The sequence below is a fragment of the Rhinopithecus roxellana genome, chromosome 1, assembly GCF_007565055.1.
Source record: "Rhinopithecus roxellana isolate Shanxi Qingling chromosome 1, ASM756505v1, whole genome shotgun sequence".
Classification (NCBI taxonomy): domain Eukaryota; kingdom Metazoa; phylum Chordata; class Mammalia; order Primates; family Cercopithecidae; genus Rhinopithecus; species Rhinopithecus roxellana.
In genome coordinates, this window is record NC_044549.1 from 32909606 (window position 1) to 32918513 (window position 8908).

Below are 8908 nucleotides of genomic sequence, written 5' to 3' on the forward strand. Positions count from 1 at the left end.
TTTACTTTTATAAGACCCCTCTGTTTAGCAGGAAATCTATATGAGTATATATATATGCTGGCATTTTACCATGAGAATTATACATCTCACATCAAACTAGTGACTTGCCTTTTTACCCAGACTTATATACATTTTATTTCCATGATAAGACCAATATCTTTCTAGTGATGCATTTGAATCAACATATTACATAAAAATGAATCTCCTTTGTAATACGTCCCGATGGGTTTAACAGTTGAAACATAAAATGGTAACTACAGTGCACTGTTTAAACTAATTCATAGCTGTAGGGAAATGTTTGGTTTTTAAAATACAACCAAGACGAGACTGCAGAGGTATAAGCAGTTCTGTTTTCACTAGAAAACAGTGTATGAATAAATAAGATGATTTGTGTCATCAGTGGCCATTCATCGTTTTGCTTTTAGGAACCTGAAAGAAATTGTCTTCTTTGAGTTTCAAATGTTCTGGTAAATCAAATCATTTCTTAGCTTCCTCAATATCACCATGAATTGCTGAAACAAGTGACTCTAAAGAATCCAAGAAGTTCTTTTCTTACTAGTCATTTCCTTTATGAGGTAGCCAACGATAGCCACATTGAGGATTTCCCCATGGAAGTCCTAGTTCACTGCAGCCTCAAACTCCTGTGCCCATGAGATCCTACCACCTCAGCCTCCCAAAGAGCAGCTAGGAATAATGGTGAACCACCACACCTGGCTTTTTTTTTTTTTTTTTTTTTTTTTGGTATAAACAGGATCTTGCTAGGTTGCTAGGTTGCCCTTGCTGGTCTCAAACTCCTGGCTTCCAATGATCCTCCTCCCTTGGCTTTTCAAAGTGCTGGGATGACAGGTATGAGCCACTGTGCCCAGCCAGAAGTCCTCTTTAAAGGCATGCATGGTAGGAGTTTCTGTGGAGTTTTTGGTATTTTTGCAATATGGATTCTACCCTATGTTCACCACCATCTTATGGACATTTCCACTTCCAAACTGGCCCAACCATGATAAACGCAGTGGATACACCAGTTAGAAGGTTATCTACCACTTGTTCTGGATAGTTAGCTGTGGGGATGCCCAGCTACTAGGAGTGGTAGCCAGGCTCCGCACCACTTGGCTCCAGCAGAAGTACGGCCAGTGCCTCCGGATGCCATGCACTCAGGGCATGGGCTGCGGTGCAGCCTCCATGCATCTGGAAGAGTCACAGTTGAGGTAGTGCCTGGACCCCCTGGACTAATCTGGGAATGTGGGTATGAGCTCTGCTGGCCAACGGGTTCACCAGTTACCAGGCAGTGCTAACGACACCCTGCAGTGGGTCCTTCACACTGTTGACACTACAGAAGCTGCCCAGTTACTCAGGGGCTGCTTCTCCCTATAGTAGATCATTTCTCAACAATCTCTTCCCCTATACAGTACAATTGTTTTCAGTAGGAATCATGAAATAAAACTGATAATAATATTGATGAGAAAAAAAGTGAAAAATTTTAGTCAACTTTGTATATATAATTATGCTAGCAAAAATAAAATTAACAAAATACATACTGCATACAGAATATAACATATAAAAAATTACACCTTGCAGTTCATACTCTGTAACTGTATTAACTTTTAAATATAAATTAACTCAATGGTCACACAGAAGGACAAATGAAATAACTGAAGTTCTGTTTCTTGGTCTTTACAATCATTGTGCTATTATTGCTTGCTTTGAATCTTCCCTTTAAATTCAGCAATATGTAATCCCACACGGGTTGTTGGAGGCAAGGACTCTGCCCTAAGTATGTGCAAATGATTCCAGACCATTAGAAGCTTATTCTTGAAATGATCATGTGTCACGGTCGTCTTGTGTTCTGTGGAGTCCTAATTAGGGAAAAGGAGTCGGGCTGGTGGGAGCTTGGGAAAGCAAAAACAAGAAAGCAAATGAGCTGTAAGTCTGCCTTTCTTCATGGTCCAGGACATGTAGCCCTCCTGCACAAGTAACTCAAATAACTCACAATCTTCCTGCACCCAACTTATCACCAGACCCTTGGCTGATAGAAAAACGCAAGTTAGCTCATTGTAACCTTGGCATTATCAGCACTGCACATAGCCCTCTCAAGCACAAGCACCATCCTATAAAATCCCAAGCAAGCCTTTGTCTCCTTGCAGTCAGCTCCTCTCTTGCTGATCTGCTTGTTGCTTTCTTGCAATGTGTTTTCTTACTTTCTCTAATAAATCTACCTTTCTTTACCTATAACTGTCTTGGTAAATTCCTTTACCACCTGCACCACTGACCCCAGATAGTTGCTACCTGCAACATGTTTGAGACCAGCTTTACAGTTGGGAGTTCTCTGAATTAATTTCTGCATGACATTCACCACTTATTAAAAAATGAGTAATATGAATTGCTCATTATACACTTAAATAAGTCTTATTAAAACAATTGTAGTGACAGTGATTGTTTAGAACTTATACCAAATAAATACATTTTTTTTAGGGAGGAGTATTTTGTCACTGACATTATTTAGAATTGCTGGCACGATGATAGTGAAAAAGCAGCCTTCAGTTGGTTTTATGATTGCTTTTAAATTATGTACATTTAACACAGCCTCCTTTATTTTCCTGCCACTTTTCACACTTGGTAGTGTGAAAGGAAAACAAGGATTGGGGGGACACTAGTTAAAGGCTGTAAAGACAGATTTTTTTCAGCACTGTTGCAACTGGGGAAAGAATTCGATATAGAATTCGGTTCCAAATACAGCAAAGAAAACTGGGGATTAGTAGCCAATGAACAGAGTGAGGGGGTCCATGGATGGAAAATTACTAAGGGAAAATATCAAGGGGTATTTTTGCTAAACTGACCAATCAGGATTCTTGTTACAGGCAGCCAAGGACTTATACATCAAGGGTAGGGGATAAAGAACTTGATCAGATATCAAGGGTATTTCAAGGCCACTCTTGAATCAAAAAAAAAAAAAAAAAAAAAAAGAAAGAAAGAAAAAGAAAGAAAAATCAAGGGTAATCACATATCAAGGGTGGGGGGATTCATGCTAACCTGACCAGATAGGCCAAAGACAGGGCCCAAGGACAAGGTCTAGTTGAAAATAGAGCTCAGAGTAACCTGACTACACTTTGGTCAAGAAAAGAGTCTTTGTCAATGGCCACTGATATATAAATTTTACTTATATTGGTGGAATATGAGTTAGTTCTAGAAATAAGTAGGGAAATAATACAGAAAGATGAGCCATTAAAAGTAATAATAGAAAGTCTAAACCATTATTAGTAATTTCATCAGTGTGAATAATAACAAAACCTAGGAGGCAAATTTGTACAACATGACTTTTTTTTTTTTTTTTTTTTTTTTTTTTTTTTTGTCATTCTGTCTCATTTTCCCCAAGTTAGATTAAATTTCAAATGCAAGGCAACTCAACTAATCTTTCACCACTTTCAGCAGGCAGTTTCTCACTCGCCATACACACAGCCTGTGAAAGATGCTGAAGTTTGTGTCTGGTTCAGCAGAACAGTGTTTCTCCTTTAAAGTGTGACAGATCAGCTTTCTGTTGACACCCAGTGCCCACAGGGTGATAAGGTTCCAGCAATCCCTGCCTTTTTCTCCCAGTCTGCTAAGAAAAATTCTGACACTGCCCCTCAGGATTATTCTTCCACCGTGGATCTAATTCAGATTGACATTGGGAAGAATGGGAGAGATGGAAACAGGGGTTTTACAGCAGAAAGGGCCCCAGGTTTACAGAAGACTGACTGAAAGAAGTAGGGGGAGCCAAATGGAAAAAAGTCCCTTTGGATTATGGGTTCTCAGAGTGTATGGCTGGAAAGTTGAGAGCAGGACTAAAGAGTGAGTCTTCTGGAGAAGGCAAGAGATGCCAAGCAAGAGAAAGGAGGTGTGAGGACTTCTCAGATGTGGTGTGGAGGGTTGTAAATTAGACTTCTTCATATTCTTTAGGAGATGTAAGAAAAAAATTATACTGACTTTTAAATGTTTCTCGATTGTAAGATTGTGTTTCTTATTAGAAAACCTTGCCTTGAGGCTGGCTGTACTCTGAGAGGCCTGACTCCTATGAAAGTTACATTGAGAATCCTTGAGTTTGGGGTGCACAGCTGAGTGCTAGGTTCCTTTAACATTTACAATATAGCAATGAGGCGGCTTCAGTTTCTAAACTGAACCCGGTGGAGGTAAATTGATTCCACTCCTCTGAAAGCTAGCTTGAATGTGGTGACGGTTCTCTTAGTTCTTCTCAAAAGAGCAAATAAGCGGTGAAAACTGGCTTTGAGACACCCCTGGATGATCACACGCAGAACACCTAATAATGGACAAAGAAAACAGCGATGTTTCAGCCGCACCTGCTGACCTGAAAGTAAGTACAGGGTGAGAAACTTTCTCTCTTACTTGAATGCCATTTATTGTTGACCCTGTTAGTAAATGAGATTATACAACCTTATAAAAATAAAGGAAACAATCATAAAATATTTTATCTTCTTATGTTACTTAATGGGTTTTACAAATGTGAGTTTATTATAAAGTGCTGTTCTTGGCAATTGATTTGTAGCTGTTTTTATAAAACTCCAGGGAAATTGTACTGATCTCTACACAAATTCCATTTTAAAATTTAATCAGTGCTAACTGAGACTGCCTATAATGTGTTTCTGCACTTAAAGATCCAACCTTGGCTTTGTCAGTTCAACATGTACTGGCATTTCCACGTTTCTTTCTTTCTTTTGGGGGAGCACTTGAAAGTAGCTTGATACCATCATCAACTCATTCTACAATGGAATGTTTCTCTCTTTAGAAACCCCATCCTCATTCCTGCAGGACACCCCATTAAATGATGTCTGGTCTAGTTCAATTTCACCAGAAAGGATACAAGCGACACTTCACTCCAGGGGTTGACAAGGTGTTTGGCAAAAAGAATGAAGGGCCATGAATAATTCAGAGTGTACGTGGCCACATATTATCCCATTAATTGGCAGGGTTAAAGACTGGAGGGTATGAATTTTGAAGAGAAGAGTGAGGGAGAGGAAAAGAAAAGGAGAGAACTCTTAAGGACAGTGCAAAAGAGAGATTATTTCTTTGGAACTGGCGTTCCATACTGTGGCCTTTAAAAGAATGTGTGGTTAAAAGCTACTTCATCTCCGGAGTTTAGTTACCCTGACTTGTATAAATCTCTCCTTAAAAGAAGCTAAACTCTTGAATACATTATTAAAGAATTCACAGCATCAAATAGCAGAGGGTAGACAAGAAAATAAAAGAGGAGGAAGGGAAACAATTAAATAATGTATTTTTTACTCTTGCACATAACACTATACACATCAATACACTTAAACCAGCAATTTTCTAATCTAATGAGTGTTCTATTTCGTTCTTCGATTTACTTTTAAATAATTCTTTCATTTATAATTGAGAAACTGAGTCACTAATTAGTTCAGTGGCTGGCAATGGCAAAACAAACATATTTAATTCCTGTCCTACAACCCTATGCAAATTATCGTATCACCTTTACTTTTCCTTCCTACCACCCAGTCATGAAGCTGTAACTATGAAATCAATTCACTTCTGTGGGGAACTCACTTATCTTCTTATTTTCAATCCTGCATCAGCCCAGAAATAATTGTGAGACAAAAACCATATAATGCAAACATGAGAAACACATACATACACAAAAAGGACTGTAGCCAGTCATGGTGGTTCACACCTGGAATCCCAGCACTTTGGGAGGCCAAGGCAGGTGGATCACCTGAGGTCAAGAGTTCAAGACCAGCCTGACCAACATGGCAAAACCCCGTCTCTACTACAAACACAAAAATTAGCTGGATGTGGTGGCAAGTGCCTGTAATCCCAGCTACTTGGGATGCTGAGACAGGAGAATTGTGGGAACCCAGGAGGCAGAGGTTGCAGTGAGCCAAGATCACTCCATTACACTCCAGCCTGGGCAATAAGAGCAAAACTCTGTCTAAAAAAAAAAAAAAGGGGCTGTGTACACACATGAATCTAACCACATAGAATCTTAACCTTAACCTCCTAACCTTCAAATCCTCTAGTCTACTTTACCCCGTGAAATTCAAGCCTGTCCTCCACAGCATCTATTCAACAGAGTTGGAGAGTTGAGGAAAGAACCTAGAAACTGTTGCGGGAAGTCAGGGACCCAGAACGGAGGGACCTGCTGAAGCCATGGGAGAAGAATATAAATTGTGAAGATTTCATGGACATTTATCACTTACCCAATCAATACTCTTATAATTTCCTATGCCTTTCTTTACTTTAATCTCTTAATCCCATCATCTTTGTAAGCTGAGGATGTATGTTGCCTCAGGACCCTGTGATGATTGCGTTAACTGCACAAATTTTTCATAAAGCATGTACGTTTGAACAATACGAAATCTGGGCACCTTGAAAAAAGAACAGGATAACAGTGATGTTCAGGGAACAAGGGAGATAACCATTGGGTCTGACTGCCTGGGAGTTGGGCAGGACAGAGCCATATTTCTCTTATTGCCGAAAACGGGTAAGAGAAATAGTGCTGAATTCTTTCCCCAGGAAGGAATATTAATAATTAACAGCACTGGGAAAAGAATGCATTCCCAGCAAGAGGCCTCTAAAATGGCCACTCTAGGAGTGTCTGCCTTATGCAGTTGCAGATAAGGGATGAAACACGCCCTAGTCTCCTGCAGTGCCCCCAGGCTTGCTAGGAGTAGGAAATTCCAGCCTGGCAAATTCTAGTCAGACCAATTCTCTGCTCTTGAATCCTGTTTCCTGCTAAGATGTTTAGCAATGACAATGTGTGCCCAGCGGGACATGGACCTTCATTAGCAATTCTAGTTTTGCCCTGACCTTGTGATCTCGCTCTGATCTTCTGCCTTGTGATATTTTATTGCCTTTGAAACATGTGATCTCTGTGACCCACACCCTATTCATACACTCCCTTTCCTTTGAAAATTGCTAATAAAAACTTGCTGGTTTGGGGGCTGAGGGGGCATCATGGAACCTGCCCACGTGTGATGTCTCCCCGGGACACCCAGCTTTAAAATTTCTCTCTTTTGTACTCTTTCTCTTCATTTCTCGGACTGGCCAACACTTAGGGAAAATAGAAAAGAACCTATGTTGAAATATCAGGGGCTGGTTTCCCTGATAGAAACCATTTCACTAGGGTTTGTATACAGTAATGTCTAGTTTCTCTGATCTTAATTTTGTGACTTGGTGCAAATCAACTTATTATACTTATGCAAATAATTTGATATACTTACATAAATATGAATGCTTAAACAGTTACATTTAGGCCTTTTAGCACCAACCTCTCCTGACTGGGTAGTTTCATTTAAGATCCTGACTACTTCTACTTGGTAATATATCTTTTTTTTTTTTTTTTCTTTAAGATATCCAATATCTCAGTCCAAGTGGTCAGTGCCCAAAAGAAGCTGCCAGGGAGACGACCACCATTGCTGGGGAGACGACTACCATTGCCAGGAAGACAACCACCACAAAGACCCATTGGCAAAGCCAAACCCAAGAAGCAATCCAAGAAAAAAGTTCCCTTTTGGAATGTACAAAATAAAATCATTCTCTTCACAGTATTTTTATTCATCTTAGCAGTCACAGCCTGGACACTTCTGTGGCTCTATATCAGTAAGTTAAAAATCTGTGTTTCTTTGGGGTTAGGGCTTATGGTGTGAGTCTAGCATTAGCAATGCAAGCCTAATCTGCAGTAGGTGTTTCCGATGGGATTTTCCTTTTTCCAATATGGATACACCATTTCCAAAACTGGTGTTGATGGTTTTTTGTTATTTTGTTTTGAGACAAGATCTTGCTCTGTCACCCAGGCTGGAGTGTAGTGGCACAATCACAACTCACTGCAAGCTTGAAATCCTGGGCTCAAGCAATCCTGCTGCCTCAGCCTCCTGAGTAGCTGAGACCACAGATATATGCCACCACACCTGGGCTGATTTTTAAAATTTGTTGTAGAGACAGAGTTCTCACTATGATGCCCAGGCTGGTCTCAAACTCCTGAACTCAAGTAATCCTCCCACCTTGGCCTTCCAAAGTGCTAGGAGTACAGGCATGAACGATGGTGCCTGGCCTGGTGTTGATGTGTTAAGGAGACATAAACCAGAATTCTCTTTCTCATTTCTTTTTTTTTTTACCAACACCATTTTCTCCCCATAGGAGAGCAAGAGGAAGAGACTGGGGATAGGATGGGAAGAGCTGAGAAGGATGCTCAGGAGATTTTGACTAGTTCAGAAATGTAATGCATTTGTAGCTTTAAGAAAATTAATGGAATGCTAAGCTGTTTCATTTCCTCATTCCACCCACCACCTGTTTCTAGGCAACCTTGAATTTCCGGCTCCCTGAGCTCCATTTTGCACATGCATCTTTCTCTCCTCTGTTATTATGTGTTTGTTGATCTGACTGATCCTTTTGGACAGGTGTCATAACTAAGCCCTTTCCTATAGAGTTCTTACTTAGGCAACACTGTAAGTATAGCCTTTGTTGACTTGTGTTGGAGTTGCCATCTATACATGTTAATATATTTGATACAAAATACATGCACATGACACAATGTGAAATATATAGTTATTCTGTGCCCCATATTTCTGGCTCAGAGCTTCTAACATTCTGTAACTTCCTGAATGATAGGAGTGATAGGGGCATCTTTTGTTTTATATACATACATTTTGTTATAATATTTGATTGTAGTCCCTAGATCCTAACACAGAGCTTCTAAGAATGTCTTTTTGTATGTTAACAAAATGACTGGTGGCTAAAAGCCCCTAGGTGACCAGAGAAACCAACCACATGCTGAAAGGATTGTAACTTTCAGTAGGGGGCTGAAGATTGAGCTTAATCATGAATGGAAAATGATTTAAAATTGAACTCTATAAAAACCCTAAATGGCAGGGTTCAAGGAGCTTCCAGGTTGGTGAACATATCC

The 8908-nt window shown here is 40.0% G+C and overlaps 1 pseudogene; it reads right to left on the reverse strand.

Moving 5' to 3' along the window:
* Positions 1-396: 396 nt before the first annotated feature.
* Positions 397-4682, reverse strand: LOC104660651 (annotated as a pseudogene).
* Between the last annotated feature and the right edge of the window lie 4226 nt (positions 4683-8908).